This window comes from Aegilops tauschii, chromosome 7 (assembly GCF_002575655.3).
Source record: "Aegilops tauschii subsp. strangulata cultivar AL8/78 chromosome 7, Aet v6.0, whole genome shotgun sequence".
Lineage (NCBI taxonomy): Eukaryota > Viridiplantae > Streptophyta > Magnoliopsida > Poales > Poaceae > Aegilops > Aegilops tauschii.
This window is the reverse complement of record NC_053041.3, coordinates 227,852,790-227,874,921: the sequence shown is the minus strand read 5'-3', so window position 1 is coordinate 227,874,921 and position 22,132 is coordinate 227,852,790. Positions and strand designations below refer to the sequence as shown.

Here is a 22,132-nt window from a genome sequence, read left to right as displayed (position 1 = left end):
CGCGTGTGTCAAAAATCGTACACTAGCTCCTAATACGTCTCCAACGTATCTATAATTTTTTATTGTTCCATGCTATTATATTATCTGTTTTGGATGTTTAATGGGCTTTATTATGCACTTTTATATTATTTTTGGGACTAACCTATTAACCGAAGGCCCAGTGCAAATTGTTGTTTTTTTTGCCTATTTCAATGTTTCGCAGAAAAGGAATATCAAACGGAATCCAAACGGAATGAAACCTTCGCGAGGATCGTTTTTGAAACAAACGCAATCCAGGAGACTTGGAGTGGCCGTCAAGGAAGCAACGAGGCGGCCACGAGGTAGGAGGGCGTGCCCGGGGGGTAGGCGCGCCCCCACCCTCGTGGGCCCCTCATGGCTCCACCGACCTACTTCTTTCGCCTATATATACTCATATACCCTGAAAACATCCGAGAGCTTGCTCCTACCGTTTCGGGTTCAAAAAAAACATCCGAGAGCACCACGAAACCCTATTTCCACCGCCGCAACCTTCTGTACCCGTGAGATCCCATCTTGGGGCCTTTTCCGGCGCTCCGCCGGAGGGGGAATCGATCACGGAGGGCTTCTACATCAACACCATAGCCTCTCCGATGATGTGTGAGTAGTTTACCACAGACCTTCGGGCCCATAGTTATTAACTAGATGGCTTCTTTTCTCTCTTTGGATCTCAATACAAAGTTCTCCTTGATTCTCTTGGAGATCTATTCGATGTAATTCTTTTTGCGGTGTGTTTGTCGAGATCTGATGAATTGTGGGTTTATGATCAAGATTATCTATGAACAATATTTGATTCTTCTCTGAATTCTTTTATGCATGATTTAAATATCTTTGCAAGTCTCTTCGAATTATCAGTTTGGTTTGGCCTACTAGATTGATCTTTCTTGCAATGGGAGAAGTGCTTAGCTTTGGGTTCAATCTTGCGGTGTCTTTTCCCAGTGACAGCAGGGGCAACAAGGCACGTATTGTATTGCTGCCATCGAGGATAAAAAGATGGGGTTTATATCATATTGCTTGAGTTTATCCCTGTACATCATTTCATCTTGCCTAATGCGTTACTCTGTTCGTATGAACTTAATACTCTAGATGCATGCTGTATAGCGGTCGATGTGTGGAGTAATAGTAGTAGATGCAGAATCGTTTCGGTCTACTTGTCACGGACGTGATGCCTATATACATGATCATGCCTAGATATTCTCATAACTATGCGCTTTTCTATCAATTTCTCGACAGTAATTTGTTCACCCACCGTAGAATATGCTATCTTGAGAGAAGCCACTAGTGAAACCTATGGCCCCCGGGTCTATCTTCCATCATATTATTTTCCTATCAACTTGCTATTTCTGCCGCCGTTTATTTTGCAATCTTTACTTTCCAATCCATACAACAAAAATACCAAAAATATTTATCTTATTATCTTTATCAGATCTCACTTTTGCAAGTGGCCGTGAAGGGATTGACAATCCCTTTATCACGTTGGTTGCAAGGTTCTTGATTGTTTATGCAGGTACGAGGGACTTGCGTGTAGTCTCCTACTGGATTGATACCTTGGTTCTCAAAAACTGAGGGAAATACTTACGCTACTTTGTTGCATGACCCTTTCCTCTTCAAGGGAAAACCAACGCATGCTCAAGAGGTAGCAAGAAGGATTTCTGGCGCCGTTGCCGGGGAGATTTGCGCCAACAAGTCGAGATTTGATCTCCCGTCAACTAGCCATTTCTGGCGGCGTTGCCAGGGAGATCTACGCCAAGTCAAGACATACCAAGTACCCATCACAAACTCTTCTCCCTCGGATTACATTATTTGCCATTTGCCTCTCGTTTTCCTCTCCCCCACTTCACCTTGGCCGTTTTATTCGCCCTCTTTTTCCGCCCGTCTCTTTCCGCTTGCTTCTTGTTTACTTCTGTGTTAGATCTTTGTTTCGTCGTCATGGCTAGTCCTTATATCATTGTTAGTACTCCCGATCATGAAGTTCTTAATTTTAAACAAAGGGAGGGAGAAAACCTAAAAGATGATTGGTACAGAATTTGCAATGCTCAGAATAGATCCATTAGGAAGCAATCTACTTCCGTTCTTCTTCGCAATTTTTATGTAGGCATCACTCCTTGGAATGGATATATTCTTGATACCATTACCGGATGGAATTTCTTGGGTAGCCATACTTTTGATTCTTATAATGCTATGACAGATTTGTTTGGCCCACCACCTCTTTTGGTTAATGGAACTATTTTAACTTTGGAACATGTGATGCAAAGGCTTGAAATTATTGAAAATAAAGTTGCCACTGTAGAGTTGATTGAAGATTTGGATAAAAAGATCCACAACCAAATTACCCAATATGGATCTAAGGTAGGAGTTACTCTGATTTTTTTTAAAGAAAAGGAACCCATAGTTAGAGAAAAGATAGATCAAGATTCCACAAGAATTGATAAACTTGAGGATATATTATTACCAACTTAGGGTCTGCCTTTTCTTCCGTGAAAAATACTCCAAATCCTCCTACTACTAGAGTTGCCAAGTTTATGTATGTGCCTAAAAATAAAGGTGAATCTTCTAGTAAGGAAAATGCGGATCTCAAATCAATAAGTGTTCACCCCAACTTTTTCGCTATCATTAAGGAACCTTTTGCTACAAATGAATTTATTGATTTCTTGCCTAGGAGTTTGATCATTAATAAAAAGAAGGAAACTCCTAAGGGTTATAAGTGTTCTATCGAAGAATTGCCCACCAAAGATGATAATACCTAGATCTATTCTTGCTTTTATGCCTAGCTAGGGGCGTTAAACGATAACGCTTGTTGGGAGGCAACCCAATTTTATTTTTGTTTCTTGCTTTTTGTTTCTGTTTAGTAATAAAGAATTCATCTAGCTTATGTTTAGATGTGTTTTTATGTTTTAAATTAGTGTTTGTGCCAAGTAGAACCTTTGGGAAGACTTGGGTGATGTCTTTGCGATCTTGCTGTAAAAAATAGAAACTTTAGCGCTCACGAGATTAGCTGCCATTTTTTACTGTAGAGTGATTTTAGGTTGATTCTTTTTGAAGATGATTAATAGACAAATTCCCCACGTCCACCAATTTATTTCAGAATTTTTGGAGTTACAGAAGTATACGTTTGATACAGATTGCTACAGACTGTTCTGTTTTTGACAGATTCTGTTTTTCGTGTGTTGTTTGCTTATTTTAATGAATCTATGGCTAATATCGGGGGGTATGAACCATAGAGAAGTTGGAATACAGTAGGTTTAACACCAATATAAATAAAGAATGAGTTCATTACAGTACCTTAAAGTGGAGATTTTCTGCTGAGTTTTGTGTTGTGAAGTTTTCAAGTTTTGGGTAAAGATTTGATGGACTTTGGAATAAGGAGTGGCAAGAGCCTAAGCTTGGGGATGACCAAGGCACCCCAAGGTAAAATTCAAGGACAGCCAAAAGCTTAAGCTTGGGGATGCCCCGGAAGGCATCCCCTCTTTCGTCTTCGTCCATCGGTAACTTTACTTGAGGCTATATTTGTATTTACCACATGATATGTGTTTTGCTTGGAGCGTCTTGTATGATTTGAGTCTTTGCTTGTTATTTTACCACAATCATCCTTGCTGTACACACCTTTTGGAGAGACACACATAAATCGGAATTTATTAGAATACTCATTGTGCTTCACTTATATCCTTTGAGCTAGATAATTTTGCTCGAATACTTCACTTATATCTTTTAGAGCACGGTTGATTTTATTTTATAAAAATTATTGATCTCTCATGCTTCACTTATATTATTTTGAGAGTCCTTTAGAACAGCATGGTAGTTTGCTTTGGCTATAAATTAGTCCTAATATGATAGGCATCCAAGACGGGTATAATAAAAACTTTCATATAAAGTGCATTGAATACTATGAGAAGTTTGATACTTCATGATTGTTTTGAGATATGAAGATGGTAATATTAGAGTCATGCTAGTTGAGTAGTTGTGAATTTGAGAAACTAGATGATTCCCCACGCGTTGCTGTGGGATTTGTTCATGAATTTTCTGAGTAACATCGGCATATCAATGAAGATAACAATTTGAGTCAATAATATGACAGATTTCATATATAGGTAATGATTCAAATTTATTGGTGGTATAAGTATATATGTATAACCGCTGACATAAAAGATACCACACAACAGAAAAGTGAGAATGTATCGACCAACCTACAATACGACACAACCAAAATGTTAAATGGGAAAGCAAAGCATTAAGCAAAGGGATGAGAAAGGTCAGGATCCAAATTGGAGTAATAAAGCTCTACTACTAACTTGCACACTGAGACTGCAGAGCAAGAAATATACAATAAGGGAAGGTCAAGAGGCCATCACATGCATAATGGTGGAGGATTGCAGAAAATATGCAGATGGTACCGATAGAGCTGACGCAAATACATGCCCCACATGATGATATATATATTATGTAGTTTTGTATATATAAAATCACCTTGAAACATGAGAATGTTTCTTGGTTAGAATAGGTTGTGATCAACACAAAAATGGTTCAGTTGAAATGTCAAGCATATGATCTTCAAGGTTTCATCCTCATAACAATGATGTAGAAAATAAACAATTCATGAACTTGAAGTTGTTGCACTGGAGGAGTTGTGGGAATAGAAGGAAATGTCAGATCAGAATATGTTTTGAATTTTATTTTTATAAATGTATGGAAGAATAAAGCTAGGATTTACATGGCAGGATGTTGATTTGTTAATTTGCTGCCGCTAATGCATGGTGACTTGTACGTATTTAATTATCAGTAATTGACTTGCATGAGAAGAATTATTAGATTATATATGATACATCACATGGTCTTGAAGCGTTTTATACCTTTGGAATTTTCTGTTAGCATCTGCAGTAAAGTCGGGTTTTCGTTCTAGAGTTTCTGTGAAAGAACCTTTTGTTTTAAAGCATTCATTGATTAATATAAATAAGTATGCAGATTTATGAGCAGCATCCTGCTTGATTTGTTTCATATCATCAGGAGCAACTACACTGGTGATGTATTTTCTTGTGAGGTCCCTTCGCTAAGGATAGTTGGTCTATAAAGTAGTGTCCATTACAAATATTTGATATATTTATCAAAATGGAATTGCTATTTTTACTCTTAAGGATAATAGCAAACCTCCCACCACTTATGTGGCTGAAACCTGGAAGGAACAACAGATCCTTTCTTTGAGATGCCTGAAAATGTTTCATAGTTTCAGTATGCAGCAAGTAGTTTGTTAGTGAATATCAAATATTTGCTAGCATGTATAGCAGCAGGCTGCATTGAAAGTTCATTGTGTCATCAACCGAGAAGCTTTTTTGATGATGACTCATAGGGAACTTGGCAGGCGAACCAGTAATGAAGCAATATGGTAGATGAAGAATTTGGCTGGAGAAATCTGGGAGAACCTAGTACAGCGAGGGGACTGAAACAGGTTGTAGGCGGGGCCGAGGGCGCATATGTGACCTGGCCTAGGATGTTTCCTTCCTCTCGCTAATAATTGCAAGAGCAAACCACAGAAAAAGATGGCATGTACTCCCTCTGTAAACTAATTTAGTGATCTAAACGCTCTTATATTAGTTTACAGAGGGAGTACTATATAATTCCAATTCACCATGCACAACATATACAGTAGCCTGATCGTGTCAAGTTTTAACATTTCACACACAATTCTATAACTTGAGCTTTGTGTCAGCCAAGACATGATCTTTCCATGAAAGGGGTAGCTCAACCAAATAACACTATCATGGCAGGAGCATACGAATACCACATCAAAACACCGAATCAAGCCAATCTTAAATCAAATCAAGGGAGTGGGAAAAGGAGAAGAGATGCTCACGCTCTACTTATGTTTGGGCTTGCGGGCGTTCATGGTGGCAGCAAGAAGGCGGGGGAGGCGGTCAAACTTGGTGCGCTCGATGTGGGGCGACCACTCCTCAGGGCCCTTGCAGTAGAGGAACACGGTGTTCGTGGAAGATCACCGTCCCGGCGAACCTGTCCTTCCCGAGATCCTCCCGCTTGAACCCTTTCTCCTTGTCCAGATCGAACGCCACAACGGGGATGGGGGGCGTCCAGCACGTCCGAGAACTCGTACATCTTGTCCAGATCAGAGGCCACAATGGGGATGGGCGTCTCCAGCACGTCCAAGGCCGCCGGCGCTAGGAGGGCTCAGAGCAGAGCAACGACTCATTCTGCTGCTCTCCTCGCGGATCTGGGTGAGCGGCAGTGGAACCTCGGCCCGGCTGCGTCCCATCGGCCAGAAAGGCGTCGAAGCGAAGCAAAACCGGCGGACATGAGGCGGGCGGGACCAGTGGTCAGAACTGGAGGAGCGCCCTCACACGAAGATTGTTGTCCAGCAGCCAGACTGGGAAATATTGGTCTCTTTTTGACGAGGGAGAAAGGAGTCGATTTGTCTATGATGTCCGTCGCTCTTCGCGGCTGCTGACGAAACGCTTGTGTGGCTAGAAAATTGTTCGATAATACGATCCGTTTCGCCGGTTACAGAAGCTGGAAAGGGAACGATGGCTACTAAAAAAAATTCAAAAGTTGTAAATTTGCTATGTGGATAGCTTGCATGTCAAGAGAATTATCTTAGTGGGGATGAACTATTTAGGTATTATAAATACTTGTGTTGAAGTTAGTAAGTCCCGTAACATGCACGTATGGTAATCGTTGTGTGACAAATTTAAAACATGAGGTGTTCTTCGATTTTTATCCTTATGAGTGGCGGTTGGGGACGAGCGATGGTCTTTTCCTACCAATCTATCCTCCTAGGAGCATGCGCGTAATGCTTGGTTTTTGATGACTTGTAGATTTTTGCAATAAGTATGTGAGTTCTTTATGACTAATGTGAGTCCATGGATTATACGCACTCTCACCTTTTCCATTATTGCAAGCCTCTTCGGTACAGTGCATTGCCCTTTCTCACCTTGAGAGTTGGTGCAAACTTCGCCGGTGCATCCAACCCCCGTGATATGATATGCTCTATCACACATAAACCTCCTTATATCTTTCTCAAAACAGCCACCATACCTATCTATTATGGCATTTTCATAGCCATTCCGAGATATATTGCCATGCAACTTTTTGATAGACTCTCTATCGTATTTGTGGCAAGCCACCATGCATAATTTATCATACATGTCACTCTTGATTCATTGCCCATCCCGGTATACCGCCGAAGGCACTCATATAGAGTCATATTTTGTTCTACTATCGAGTTGTAATCATTGAGTTGTAAATAAATAGAAGTGTGATGATCATCATTAATAGAGCATTATCCCCCCAAAAAAAGGCAAAAAAAGGCTCAAAAAAGAAAAGAAATAAAAGGGACGATGCTACTATCCTTTTTTTCACACTTGTGCTTCAAAGTAGCACCATGATCTTTATGATAGAGAGTCTCTTATTTCTTCACTTTCATATACTAGTGGGAATTTTTCATTATAAAACTTGGCTTGTATATTCCAACAATGGGCTACCTCAAATGCCCTAGGTCTTCGTGAGCAAGCAAGTTGGATGCACACCCACTTAGTTTCTTTTGTTGAGCTTTCATACATTTATAGCTCTAGTGCATCCGTTGCATGGCAATCCCTACTCCTTGCATTGACATCAATTGATGGACATCTCCCTAGCCCGTTGATTAGACGCGTAAATGTGAGACTTTCTCCTTTTTTGTCTTCTTCACACAACCCCATCATTATATTCTATTCCACCCATAGTGCTATGTCCATGGCTCACGCTCATGTATTGCGTGAAAGTTGAAAAAAGTTTGAGATTACTAAAGTATGAAACAATTACTTGGCTTGTCATCGGGGTTGTGCATGATGAGAGCATTTTTGTGTGATGAAAATGAAGCATAGCCAAACTATATGATTTTGTAGGGATAAGCTTTCTTTGGCCATGTTATTTTGAGAAGACATAATTGCTTAGTTAGTGTAACGCTTCATGACCGACTCTCCAGACGCCTTCCCTATTTTTCGTTATCGTCGTGTGTTTATTATGTTTGTTGCATTATCATAATTATTTTTGCATATTTCATTCCTATATGTCTATGCCATGACCATGTCGAATGCCATTATCATATTTTGCATTGCATCATGATCATCTTGCTTGTTGTTGCATGTGCATTTTATTTGTGTATGTCATGGTGTGATCCCCTTCTCTTCATCTCCATTGCTGTTGGCATCTTCACCCTTCAAGTTAGTCCATCTCCAAGCAAACCCCATCTCCTTCTTCCTTTCTTCTAAATTCTAGCCATTTACTCGAGTGACACTTTTCCTGCCTCAAATAATGTTCACTCTTTCCCTATAAATCCAACATGTTTCATTTAACCTTTCTGTCAAGTTTCAGCTCATTTGAAGATGATTTGATTCGGTTCAAAAATGACTCAAGTTTGAAGTTAATTCAAACTTGGTTTATTTTTCTACCTCTAAAAATGGCCAAAGCAATTTATTCAAATAGTGCATATCTCCAGGAGCTCATATTAATTCTCATCCTTGCTTCTACCTTCTCCATGCTCTCTGTTCTTTTCTGTAATTATTTCCTGTCTGAAGGAATTCAGGACAAGGGCTGCAGCAGCTCAGCGCAGCAGCGAGCGGCCCAGCAGCGCGCAGCCCAGCAGACCCGCAGCCCAATTCCATCCCCTGGTAAAATTCCCACGCGGCAACTGTTTACCCCTTCCCCGGACCCACCTGTCATTCTCTCTTCCCCTCCTTTTCTTCCACCTCACGCCCTCCCTCTCTCTCACAGTAACTCTGCAACCCACACACGCCATGGCCACCGTGGCCGAGCCAGCCGCGCCCTATTTAACCCCTCTTGGCGTCCGAGCCCTCCTAGGGTTTCCCTCCCCTTCCTCCGCCGCAGCCGCAGGTCAGTTCCCCACGAGAGCCGTCGCCCCATCGTTCCCGAGCGAGACAGAGAGTGCGAGCTCGACCCCGGCGTTCCTCCAGAGGATCCAGACGTAACCTCAGTGTACATCCTCTTCCCCTACGTCGTCTACATCGCATGCGACCACCACGGCGACGCGGGACGTCAAGACGGCGTCGCTGGCATCCTCTTCTTCCCCGACGGCCGCCGCACCTTCTCCATCGTTTCGGGTCGGCTCCTACCGCCTCTCGTCAATCCAGGCGCACCGCGTGCCTGTGGTGAGCACGCTCTTCCCACGCACCACTTTTCCCCCTCATTTCCTCCCTGTCTCGCGCGAATCAACCGGAGCCCGAGGCACTTCGGCCATGGCATGGTCTCCGGCGAAGTTTCGGTGACCCTCTGCTCGGGTGTTGGCACTTTTAGGCCAGCAGGGTCCTGTAGATGCGTTCTTGTTCGAGAATCCTCTCGTTTGCCTGCTCTAGCCGATCCACCGTAGCAGCCCAAGGCGCACCACCGCGGAACCCCGTCATCGGCGAGGAATCCGTCCACTTCCCGTTGCATGGTTGGTACGAATGGGTTCGCCCCGTTGCGTAGCTTCCATCCGCGCCCTCCGTCGCGTGTTTTGGTTGCCGGAACAGCTCCGACGAGCTCCTCCGCCGCTTTCTGTGCACATCACCACCTCCTCTGTTTTTCTCTGCTTCAGCACGCACACGACACCGGCGAGCAGCAGCCGTTCGTCCCCGTCTTGCGCATCCACACCTACACCCTCGCGTCGTTGCTTCACCACATGCACCCTGGCACGTTTCCGCATCCCCGCCGGTCCTCTGCAACCACAGCAGGGGTTGCTGCTGGCTCCCGTCGCCGGCAAGTCCCCGTGCGCACGCTTTAGTTTGGGTCCTGGTCGCGATGCGCATACGCCTTATCCTATGCCCATCTCCCTTGGCATCACGAACACATAGCTAGCCCAGTGGCTGGCGCAGCCACTATCCATTCGAGGGGTCTGGGGTTCGAGTCCCAGGAGCCCCAATTTTTGCTCTGTTTTTCCTTTACTGTTGCACGCACACACCCATAGCCGGTTGGGCCCGATTCCAGTTCTGGGCCGTTGCACTATGTTGCTTCTGGCCCGCGTATGTGTTTTTTTTTCTGCTGTGTGATTTTAGCATTTCCAGTGCATGCATATTTACAGAAATGCCATCATTTTGAATTGTGCATAGCTAGATATCCATGCATCCAAATAGATCATGTCATATATGTAAAATGCTCAGATTTTCCTCTACTTTTATAATCTGTAACTTTCATCCATGTTTAAACTTGCTGTTTGCATTATTTTGCATGAATGACATGTTAAAATGGTTTATTTCATAACTCAATAACCGTAGCTCCGAATTAAATAAACTATGTATGTAAATTGTCTAGAAAAATGCATAGATTAACATGGTGCACTCTATTTCCCTGTTTAACAAGGCTAAAATATGCTTTAGGGCATAACAGTAGCAAATTCAAAATATGCATATGGGGATTTTCCGGATTTGTTGTTTGTTGTTCCGGCCTCATTTAAACTTGCCTAAATAGTTAATTTACTTATGCTTCACCCTTTTGCCATGTTTAATAACATTTAATATTGTTGGGTACATAACCGAGAGAGAACTAAATAATTGATGTGGTGTTTCGTCAATATGCAACTCGTTGCATATTGAGCTCCACTTAAGTTGTAGTGTTGTTTGTTGCACTTTGCCATGCCATGCTCATTAAATCGGACATGCATTATACTTGATTGTGCATCATGCCATGTTTATGTGTTGGTTGTTTACCATGTTGTTTGCTTCTTTCCGGTTTACTTCTCTCGTTAGCTTCGGTTTCGTTCCGGAGTTGTGAGGATTCGTTCGACTACATCCATTTGTCTTCTTCATGGACTCGTTCTTCTTCCTTGCGGGATCTCAGGCAAGATGACCATACCCTCGAAATCACTTCTATCTTTGCTTGCTAGTTGTTCGCTCTATTGCTATGCCGCGCTACCTACCACTTGCTATATCATGCCTCCCATATTGCCATGTCAAGCCTCTAACCCACCTTTTCTAGCAAACCGTTGTTTGGCTATGTTACTGCTTTTGCTCAGCCCCTCTTATAGCGTTGCTAGTTGCAGGTGAAGATGAAGTTTGTTCCATGTTGGAACATGGATATGTTGGGATATCACAATATCTCTTATTTAATTAATGCATCTATATACTTGGTAAAGGGTGGAAGGCTCGGCCTTATGCCTGGTGTTTTGTTCCACTCTTGCCGCCCTAGTTTTCCGTCATACCGGTGTTATGTTCCTTGATTTTGCGTTCCTTACGCGGTTGGGTGATTTATGGGACCCCCTTGACAGTTCGCCTTGAATGAAACTCCTCCAACAAGGCCCAACCTTGGTTTTAACATTTGCCGCCTAAGCCTTTTTCCCTTGGGTTCTGCAGACTCAAGGGTCATCTTTATTTTAAAACCCCCGGGCCAGTGCTCCTCTGAGTGTTGGTCCAACCTGTCAGCCGCCGGTGGCCACCAGGGGCAACTCTGGGCTCGCCTACCAGAAGTTTGGACAATCCGATGTGCCCTGAGAACGAGATATGTGCAGCTCCTATCACGATTTGTTGGCACATTCGGGCGGCTTTGCTGGTCTTGTTTTACCATTGTTGAAATGTCTTATAAACCGGGATTCCGAGACTGATCGGGTCTTCCCGGGAGAAGGAATATCCTTCGTTGACCGTGAGAGCTTATAATGGGCTAAGTTGGGACACCCCTGCAGGGTATCATCTTTCGAAAGCCGTGCCCGCGGTTATGTGGCAGATGGGAATTTGTTAATGTCCGGTTGTAGAGAATTTGTCACTTTACTAAATTAAAATACATCAACCGTGTGTGTAGCCGTGACGGTCTCTTTTCGGCGGAGTCCGGGAAGTGAACACGGTTTTTGGGTTATGTTTGACGTAAGTAGGAGTTCAGGATCTCTTCTTGATCATTGCTAGCTTCACGACCGTTCCGTTGCTTCTCTTCTCACTCTTATTTGCGTATGTTAGCCACCATATATGCTTAGTCGCTACTGCAACCTCACCACCTTACCCTTTCCTACCCATAAGCTTAAATAGTCTTGATCTCGCGGGTGTGAGATTGCTGAGTCCTCGTGACTCACCAGATACTTCCAAACAGTTGCAGGTGCCGATGATACCAGTGCAGGCGATGCTACCCAGCTCAAGTGAGAGCTCGATGAAGAACTTGGTCGTTACTATGTTTCTTTTCATGTTGATCAGTAGTGGTGCCCAGTTGGGACGATCAGGGATCTAGCATTTGGGGTTATCTTCTTTTCATTTGGATTTGACCGTAGTCGGTCTATGTGTGTATTTTGGATGATGTATGAATTTATTTATGTATTGTGTGAAGTGGCGATTGTAAGCCAACTCTCTTTATCCCATTCTTGTTCATTACATGGGATTGTGTGAAGATGACCCTTCTTGCGACAAAACCTACAATGCGGTTATGCCTCTAAGTCGTGCCTCGACACGTGAGAGATATAGCCGCATCGTGGGCGTTACAGTTAGTATGCTTGAAGTATTATTATGTTTATGTCAATATTAAACTTTTATCTTGAATCTTTCAGATATGAACATTCATGCCACAATAAAGAGAATTACTTTGAAAATTGTGTTAGGTAGCATTCCACATCAAAAATTCTGTTTTTATCATTTACCTACTTGAGGACGAGCAGGAATTAAGCTTGGGGATGCTTGATACATCTCCAACGTATCTATAATTTTTTATTGTTCCATGCTATTATATTATCTGTTTTGGATGTTTAATGGGCTTTATTATGCACTTTTATATTATTTTTGGGACTAACCTATTAATCGAAGGCCCAGTGCAAATTGCTATTTTTTTTGCCTATTTCAGTGTTTCACAGAAAAGGAATATCAAACGGAATCCAAACGGAATGAAACCTTCGCGAGGATCGTTTTTGGAACAAACGCAATCCAGGAGACTTGGAGTGGACGTCAAGGAAGCAACGAGGCGGCCACGAGGTAGGAGGGCGCGCCCAGGGGGGTAGGCGTGCCCCCCACCCTCGTGGGCCCCCGTGGCTCCACCGACCTACTTCTTTCGCCTATATATACTCATATACCTTGAAAACATGCGAGAGCACCACGAAACCCTATTTCCACCACCGCAACCTTCTGTACCCGTGAGATCCCATCTTGGGGCCTTTTCCGGCGCTCCACCGAAGGGGGAATCGATCACGGAGAGCTTTTACATAAACACCATAGCCTCTCCGATGATGTGTGGGTAGTTTACCATGGACCTTCAGGTCCATAGTTATTAGCTAGATGGCTTCTTCTCTCTCTTTGGATCTCAATACAAAGTTCTCCTCGATTCTCTTGGAGATCTATTCGATGTAATTCTTTTTGCGGTGTGTTTGTCGAGATCCGATGAATTGTGGGTTTATGATCAAGATTATCTATGAACAATATTTGATTCTTCTCTGAATTCTTTTATGCATGATTTAAATATCTTTGCAAGTCTCTTCGAATTATCAGTTTGGTTTGGCCTACTAGATTGATCTTTCTTGCAATGGGAGAAGTGCTTAGCTTTGGGTTCAATCTTGCGGTGTCCTTTCCCAGTGACAGCAGGGGCAGCAAGGCACATATTGTATTGTTGCCATCGAGGATAAAAGATGGGGTTTATATCATATTGCTTGAGTTTATCCTTCTACATCATGTCATCCTGCCTAATGCGTTACTCTGTTCTTATGAACTTAATACTCTAGATGCATGCTGGATAGCGGTCGATGTGTGGAGTAATAGTAGTAGATGTAGAATCGTTTCGGTTTACTTGTCACGGACGTGATGCCTATATACATGATCATGCCAAGATATTCTCATAACTATGCACTTTTCTATCAATTGCTCGACAGTAATTTGTTCACCCACCGTAGAATATGCTATCTTGAGAGAAGCCACTAGTGAAACCTATGGCCCCCGGGTCTATCTTCCATCATATTATTTTCCTATCAACTTGCTATTTCTGCCGCCATTTATTTTGCAGTCTTTACGTTCCAATCTATACAACAAAAATACCAAAAATATTTATCTTATTATCTTTAGGAGATCTCACTTTTGCAAGTGGCCGTGAAGGGATTGACAACCCCTTTATCGTGTTGGTTGCAAGGTTCTTGATTGTCTGTGCAGGTACGAGGGACTTGCGTGTAGTCTCCTACTACATTGGTACCTTGGTTCTCAAAAACTGAGGGAAATACTTACGCTACTTTGCTGCATCACCCTTTCCTCTTCAAGGGAAAACCAACGCATGCTCAAGAGGTAGCAGCTCCCCACACAGAGCGAGATCGGTTCATGATGGTGTCGTTGTACTAGCCACTTCGACTCGATGGGACGGATTCATGCGTACACATGCATGTGTGTGTGCTCAAAGTGTATCATGCATGTCATCCCAGAGCAAAAATAATAATCCCCTCCTAAGTCAAATTAACCTCTCTTGTTGTTAGGCAAAACGAAGTGATGTACCTAGCGGGCCCACAGATGGAAAACATCGATATTGCTGATAACCGCTTAAGTGGGTGCGAGAGGACAACCACCACCGCTTTTCATGTGGGCCAAACATATATATGCTGAATACCCAAAATGCACAACTTTGATGTGCCACATGCCACAAAAACCGTAAACCATGCACCCACACAGAGCGAGGTTCATATCAAGCGTACTACATATGATGGTCCCCTTCCCCCCTCTTCACCGCATACTATATGATCCTGCCGTAATATATGTACAACCCAAAAGAATCCTCATCGATGGTGAAATTAATTAACCTCTCCCGATGTAGGTCAAAGTGATGCATGCATGCATGCATCGACGATGGCCTCGTGGGCCCACAGATGGAAGCGTCACACGTGAGTGTCCTAGCTAGGATATATATGCATGTGGCCCCAAAAGGTGTTGTGTGATGTTTGAATAACCAATTTCACAATTTTGATGTGGCACGTGCCTCGGTAACCAAAAAGTCCCGACACTGAGTGAGGTGTACTTGTTCACGGACGCATACGTATAGTATACACTACAAAAAAATACACTTCCGTGATGATACGTGTTTGTCACAGTAGGTCGCATTTTTTTTCATGCATGTACATCCATGACGATTTTATGACAGAATCAAGATAGTCATACCTGTGCTGTCGTAGAAGTGTTCCATGACATTACCAAAATTATCATCACGGAAGTGTTCACTTCCATGACGATAAATCACGCGTCACAGAAGTGCTTTCGTCAAGGGTGACCGACACGTGGCATCCACCGTAACGGAACACCGTTAAGCTATCGGGTCGGGTTTTGGATCCGTTAACCCGTTAACAGCCCCGACCAATGGGGATTTTCCACGTGTAAAATCATCATTGGCTGGAGGAAACACGTGTCGGCTCACCGTTGGGACAGATGTCATCCGCTCATTGGACCGAAGGCGCCTATGATACGGCGACACGTGGAACGACCCAACAGAGGCCCATTCCTGTGAAAAGGCCGGCCCGTTTGACTTGGTCAAAAGGTGGCGGGCCGGCCCATGGAAAGCCTGTTAACGGCCTGTTCGCATATAGCCCATTTACAGCCCGCTAACCCAGGGCCTGTTACGCCCTATCCGAATTAGGCCCAGTAGCGTCATCTGGGCCGTCCAATATGATTCAGCCTGTTTTAGCTTCTGGCCCATGTGTGGCCCATGACTTCTTTCGGCCCATATGAGGACCTTTGTAACTCTTGGCCCATTAAAGGCCCGTGGTGAAACTGGCCCGTAATGAACAATGTATCACTTTATACCCATTAACGGCCCGTTATTCCATTGGGCCGTTTCCAGCCCAAGTTATCTTTCGGCCTTCTCAGGGCCCATTGATTCTTGGGCTCATTTGCAGCATTCGGTTACATACGGCCCGTTACTGTCATTTTCTGCTTGTGGGCCAAATTCAGCCCGTCGTTACAGTCAGCCCGTTTGCGGACCGTTAATACGTTGGGCCGTTTTCATGTCAAAAACAACCCGTTGGGTTGTTTTCATAGAGTTATCAAATACGGCCTATTAACGGCCCGTTATGGTCCACGAATAGTACGACCCATGATTGGCGAAATGATGATACGCCCCGTAGAAGGCCCATGGATCCTACGGCCCGTATGAGGCCCATGGATAGTACGGCCCATAGAAGGCCCATGGATCGTACGGCCCGTAGAAGGCCCATGGACCCTACGGCCCGTAGAAGGCCCATGCACCCTAAGGCCCGTATAGAAGGCCGATGGATCCTACGGCCGGACGAAGGCCCATGGATCATACGGCCTGCAGGAGGCCCATGGTTACAACAGTTCGTGTGTTGCCATGATTATTTTGGCCTAGTTACCAAAAATAGGCTATTGTGGCCACTAGAAAAAAACAGAAAAAGAACTGCAGTGACTACAAGCAAACAACTAAACAAGACAATAAGGAAATAAATAAGCAAGCAATTAACGCTAGCCTATTACCGCTATTACACATATTACATCCACTGGGCATCAAAGTTCGCCACCAGTGCATATATAGGGAACAAAGCAGCACATTACATACACTGGCCGTCAAAATTGGCACTAGTGCAAATAAACGCGGCAGCAAAACAAGAGCATAACTGAAACAACTTCAGAAGAGCTCAAGAAACGTTATCCTGGGTATCCACCATGGTGGCAATAAGCTTAGCAAGCTGATTAGCTTTGTCCTGTTTGGCGCTAAAATCCTCCAACGCTTGCTGTTGCACCAGAAAGTATGCATCTGAATGCTCCAGGGACTTCCGCAGTACTTTCGCTTCTTGTCGCAGCACAGCTGATCGATGTCTTTCAGCTTGTAGTTGAGACTCAAGAAACCGAACTGATTCAGACAGTGAGTTTGAATAGCTTGTGCAAGCGGTAGTGGCCAGTAACTCGAACACTAAACCAAGACAGGACTTTGGGGTTGTCTCGCTGTCTTCAAGATAGTCTTCCTTAGCTGTTTTATCAGCTTTGTTGGAGACCAACAAGGATGTGTCACTATCCTGAACCTTATCTGCATTACTTCCTTTACCATTGCTTAATAAGGCACTCTTCCCCAATATTCTGTCAGCATTCTAAAAGAAGAAACAAGTAGACACATAAAAAGTTTAGCATGTACTAGTATATGAAACTCATTTCGGTGAACCAGTTCATTAGTAAGGTGGACAGGATTAAACTACCAAGTCTTCTATTGCCAAGTACTAGTACATAATAAAAGCATCAAACAAACATATATCTATGTCCTATGGTCACTGCATTGTCTTGCCAAATCAAAATAGAGACACGGTTCAAATCATATCAGTTCAAGACAAAGCAGCAGTGAAAGAATACAAAGCGTGGGAAACTACACGGCACAACAAGATTTCAGATGGGTACCACGGGTCTACATGTACAACAACACTATTGGCTCTGTTGTGATGCTAGTAATGTGCATGATATGAAAGTCAACTGTATACACAATTGAAATTGAAATTAACAGAGCTATTGATAAGAGCAAACCTGTTAAAGAAACATGCGTGAACATACCTGCTGTGCCATTGGAGTTTCGATTGGGTCCTTCAATTTAAAAATAAGTTTGTATGAGTAAATACAGTGATACAAGAGCAAAGCAATCATAGTTAAAAAGGCGCGCCTAAGCGAGCGCTTAAGCGCGCCTAGGCTCTAGGCGTTGGCAAAACGCATTGCGCATAACTACGCATAATTTGTGCATAACTGCACATAAGCATGCACTTTGGTCAGTAAAGCGCAAGGCAGTGGCAAAACGCACAATTAACGCCTAGCGCTTTTTGAACTATGATAGCAATGGAATCTTAAATTAGAACAGTTGTTCTTCAGGTTTAGGCACTTGTTCTACATGAACAGAGTACAGTAAGACGCAAGAATATAATACTTAAAAATAGAAAATGAGCTCATAGACCTTACCACATTCTTGGTTCGGGACCAGTACAGAACAAGGCGTTCCCAGTCATCGTCCAGTAAATGTGTCTCAGGAGAACGTAAGGGAATTTGATGAGTTTCTTTGTCGGTGAAGTACGTTTTCTTCAGGTAATTCCGATACTTCCACCAAGCATTCTTGAAGATAGCAGAGGTATTAGCACAGGTTACCTCATCCTGAGTTTCCAAATCGGTCCTTCTCTATAGAGAAAAATGGGAAAATTTGCTATATTATAACCATCATGGAGGTAGGATGTATGGGACGAAGCAAAGTAATTGCCATGAATAACATTACTTACACATAACTCCTGGACAAACACCTGCAACTGGCATTTTCCTTCATCTTCAGTATAATATTTCCAAGATGGGAAGATACGCACATACGATTTAACAACATCAAATGCGATAGATGCTAAACTACGACTAGCTGGTTGTGCTTCCTCCACAGGAATAGGCGTACTAACTGGTGGAGTTGGGGTTCACCGTGATAGTACTGGCCCTTTGGGCACTGGAGCTGCCTTACTAACTGCTCTTGTTTGGGAGCTCTGTGGTGGAGATGGTGCTGTGTCAACAGGAACTGGGTTACTATCGGCTGGGGTTGGGGTTAGATTGGGTGAAGCTGGTTCTCTGTCCATCGCAGTAGGGGTACAATCTGTGAGAGTTTGGGTTATGTGTGGTAGGGCTGGTTCTTGTGCATGTACAACCGGGGTGCTATCTCCACCAAGAGGTAGCACTGTTTTATTTGAAGACCGTGTTTTTAGTCCGCTAGATACTGGCATCACCCGCTCCAATTCATATGGCTGATAAACAGGAAACATAGTTGAATGTACAGACATTGTATGAGAGACAGATGCAATAGATAGTGTGGAAAAAAGAGGGCATGAAATAGTTGACATGTATATTGTTTAACTAAAATGGATAGCATGACATAATTTCACATATATGATGTCTATCTAAACTGGATAGCATAGCATAACATAATTCAAAGATATGATGAATAACTAAACATGATCGCATGACATAATTCACCTACATGTTATCTAAGTAATCAGGATCGCATCATTTAATTCACATATGTGATTTATATGCTAAACAAAGGGCATTCGATATGATGTCTGAACTAAGAACATGGTGTTGAATATTGTGTATATGATGTCTAAACTATGCAATGCAAGACACCGTATGCAAGATATGAGCAGTATAACCGTGCCAAGTTAGAGCATACACCTCAGTGGGGGAATAGGACCGGTCATCTGTCTCTGAATCCATCTCTGAGGAGCTATCGGGACCCAACAAGAGATCTGCTTCGACAGGTAGCATTGTCTACTCTGAAGGCCTTGTTTTCACTCCAGATTTTTCCTTCTCCCACCCAAATGGCTGATTCACAGGAAGAGTAGTTTAATGTACAAACATTGTCGACAAATGGAAATGTAATGAAGAAAAGGATGGGCAAGATATCATTCAAATATATGATGCCTGGTTAAACAGGATGGCATTGCACATTTCACATATATTATGGCTGGCTAAAATACATGGGACTACATAATTCCCATATATGATATAGAAACTAAACAGGTGGCATTACAGAACATGTCTAAACTAAGCAGATGACATATATGATGTCAAAAGTAGGCACTGCAAGGCAACATATGCATGATATGACTAACATCATCATGCCAAGGTAGAGCAAACACCTTGGGGGGTAAATAGGAGTGGTCAGCGGTGTCTGAATCCGCCTCAGAATAGATATCTTCCTCTGGATTACAATATGGAGAGGGGTGGGGAGGGTTTGCCATTGAACCCACCATGGAGCGATGTCTGCATGACATTGTATTGCCGCGCAAAACTCTTCTCTTTTTCTCTACATGTTCAGCATGACTGTGTACAATATCTGACATGCATACGAAAAAAATATGGTGAGATTATGTAAGGAGAGCATGCAAAAATTTAGAGTGATGGTAACAACCGTTGATCGACGTTTTTCCGTTGAACCAAAATAGCCCTAATGGATCGACGTGAATGTATAGTAATAAGTGAAGCAACAAGTGTACAACCTCTTTGCCGTAGCCGTGTCGACCTCAGCATCATTGGGTTGGTCGCTGAAGCAGTTGAGGCAGAGGTGGCTGTCGGAGGTGTGGAGGAAGATCTGAGGAATCTGTAGACGGCGTCTAGGGCACTGCTCTGTTGTGATGGATCGTTCTGTCGTTGGAGCAGCTCCGGTGAGCCGTAAGACGTCAAGGCTGAAGCAGCACAAGACAGACATCGCCAATCTCAAGTGGGATTCTAATAGCATCTCCAATAGATGATGTAAAATGGATGTAAAATTAACATCACCAAAAACCACCTGACTACAACAGATGAGGTAAAAACTGTTGACTCTGAACTTAACTGTCAAAACTGAAATTTACTGTGGAATCTGAATGCTACTGTCGAAACTGAACGCAATGGTAGCAGAGAGGCACTTGACATGTAGTTTAGGGAGGGCCTGCAGTTCATCTTCAACCTGCACCCCCCCTGAGCCGTCAGCCACCACCGGCCGAACCGCCGGCCCCAGCGCCGCCTCGCCGCCCCGAAACAACTCGCCACCGCCGCCCCGGCCAGCCCTCTAGGCCCCCCGCCCCACCCTGAACCCTAAGATAGATAGTGGGGTACCTCTCCGGCGAGCCCCCGTCCCCGCTGCGGGTGGTTCTTCCTTAACTCCGGCGAGCCCCCCAACCCCTGAAAATCGACTGACCCAAAAGTCAATTCAGTCGACTGAAGTGTGGCTTAATCGGAGCAGTGCAGCAGCACGAGCAAGGGGGAGAGCAGCAGCAGCAGCTGGGCGAGCGAGCGATCGAGCGAGAGCCGGAGTAGCAGCAGCAGCACGAGCGAGCGAGCGAGAGCCGGAGCAGCAGCAGCAGTTCCGGCTGGTATGGACGCCACCGCCAAAGGGGCCTCGCACTGGGGGAGAGCCGCCGTGGAGATGTCGCCCGCGGCGCCGGCTTCAAGGTAGCCGCTCCATGGGGGTGCGGGATGGAGCACCGTCGGCGCCGGGAGGTCGAGTTAAGGAGAAGGTGCGATGCGATGAGTGTACAACCTCTTTGGTGGCGCCGAGTAGGCCTCGGCTTTGTCCAAGGAGTCGGTGAGGATGCTGGGTTCCGGTGGAGCAGGTTAAGGCAGCGCTGTGGGGATGGAGCAGCCGCAATAGACGAGGCGATCATCGGAGCAGCTCTTTGGAGGTGGAGGATGGGGCGGCTGAACCGGCAGGACGGCGAGATGGACGACGGATCCTCATCCGGGGAGGTGGACGAGGGACGTCGAGCTGTTGCGGTGGACGACGTCGTCGGGGAAGAGGCTCCAGCTGGGCAGCAATGACGTGGCGGACGGAGGAGGGTGGGGTTTCGCGGCTGGAGCGGAGAGGTTATGCCGGCCTGGGATTTCGAATGGCGAAAAGGGGGCGATGGGAGGGGGTGAAGCATGACTTAGGGACGCGCTTGTCCAAAATGTAGGGTGTGTTACAAAAGTACCCCCCACCAATTTGAACTAGCGGCCCTTTCGGCTCAGGGTTAGAAGGGGGATTTCGCGTGTCGGGATTTGGCAGCTGGAGGGAGTTTTCGCGCACGTTGTAATTTCGGGATAGCAAGGCGCGAGTTGTGAAGGCGCCAGTTTTGGGAGCACGATATCTGAATTTTCGGGATATAACAAGACGCGGGTTGAATTTTAGGGACAAGCCTAACGTGTAGTAATATTGTACTTGTACGTACCAAATCAATTCACACTTCCCTCAACCAAAAAGAAAACGAAAAAAATAAAACTATTCACACCACACAAAGAGAGAGTCTTGCCCCGTTTTACTATACAAATGCTATTCAAAGCTACTCCCTCCTTCCATCTATATAGGGCCTAATGCGTTTTTCGATGCTAACTTTGACCAAATATTAGAGCAATGATATATGACATGCAACTTACACAAAGCACACCGTTAAATTCGTCTGTGAAAGGTTCTTTCAATGATATAATTTTCACATTGTGCATGTCATGTACTATTAATTTTGTCAATAGTCAAAGGCGGTCTTAAAAATCTCATTACGCCCTATATAGATGGAGGGAGGGAGTATGAATCCATGTTATGTCCGATTAAATTTTTTCGCTTGCTGTATAATGCATGTAACCTACTCATACCAACATTTTAGTGCATTCCAAATGTCTATACTACCGCTGCAATTCGAACTAAATTTGAATTCGTTTCTCTATTTCAATAAGAATCTACAATCATG

General features: G+C 44.2%; 1 long non-coding RNA gene across 1 annotated transcript; it reads right to left on the bottom strand.

Annotated features, from left to right (window-relative positions):
• Window positions 1–4,098: 4,098 nt before the first annotated feature.
• On the bottom strand, window positions 4,099–6,469 carry LOC141028125 (uncharacterized). Its single transcript, XR_012190401.1, has 2 exons — window positions 5,861–6,469; window positions 4,099–5,216 (listed from the first exon to the last, which is right to left on the bottom strand). It is a non-coding gene; the product is annotated as an uncharacterized lncRNA (long non-coding RNA).
• Window positions 6,470–22,132: the final 15,663 nt, after the last annotated feature.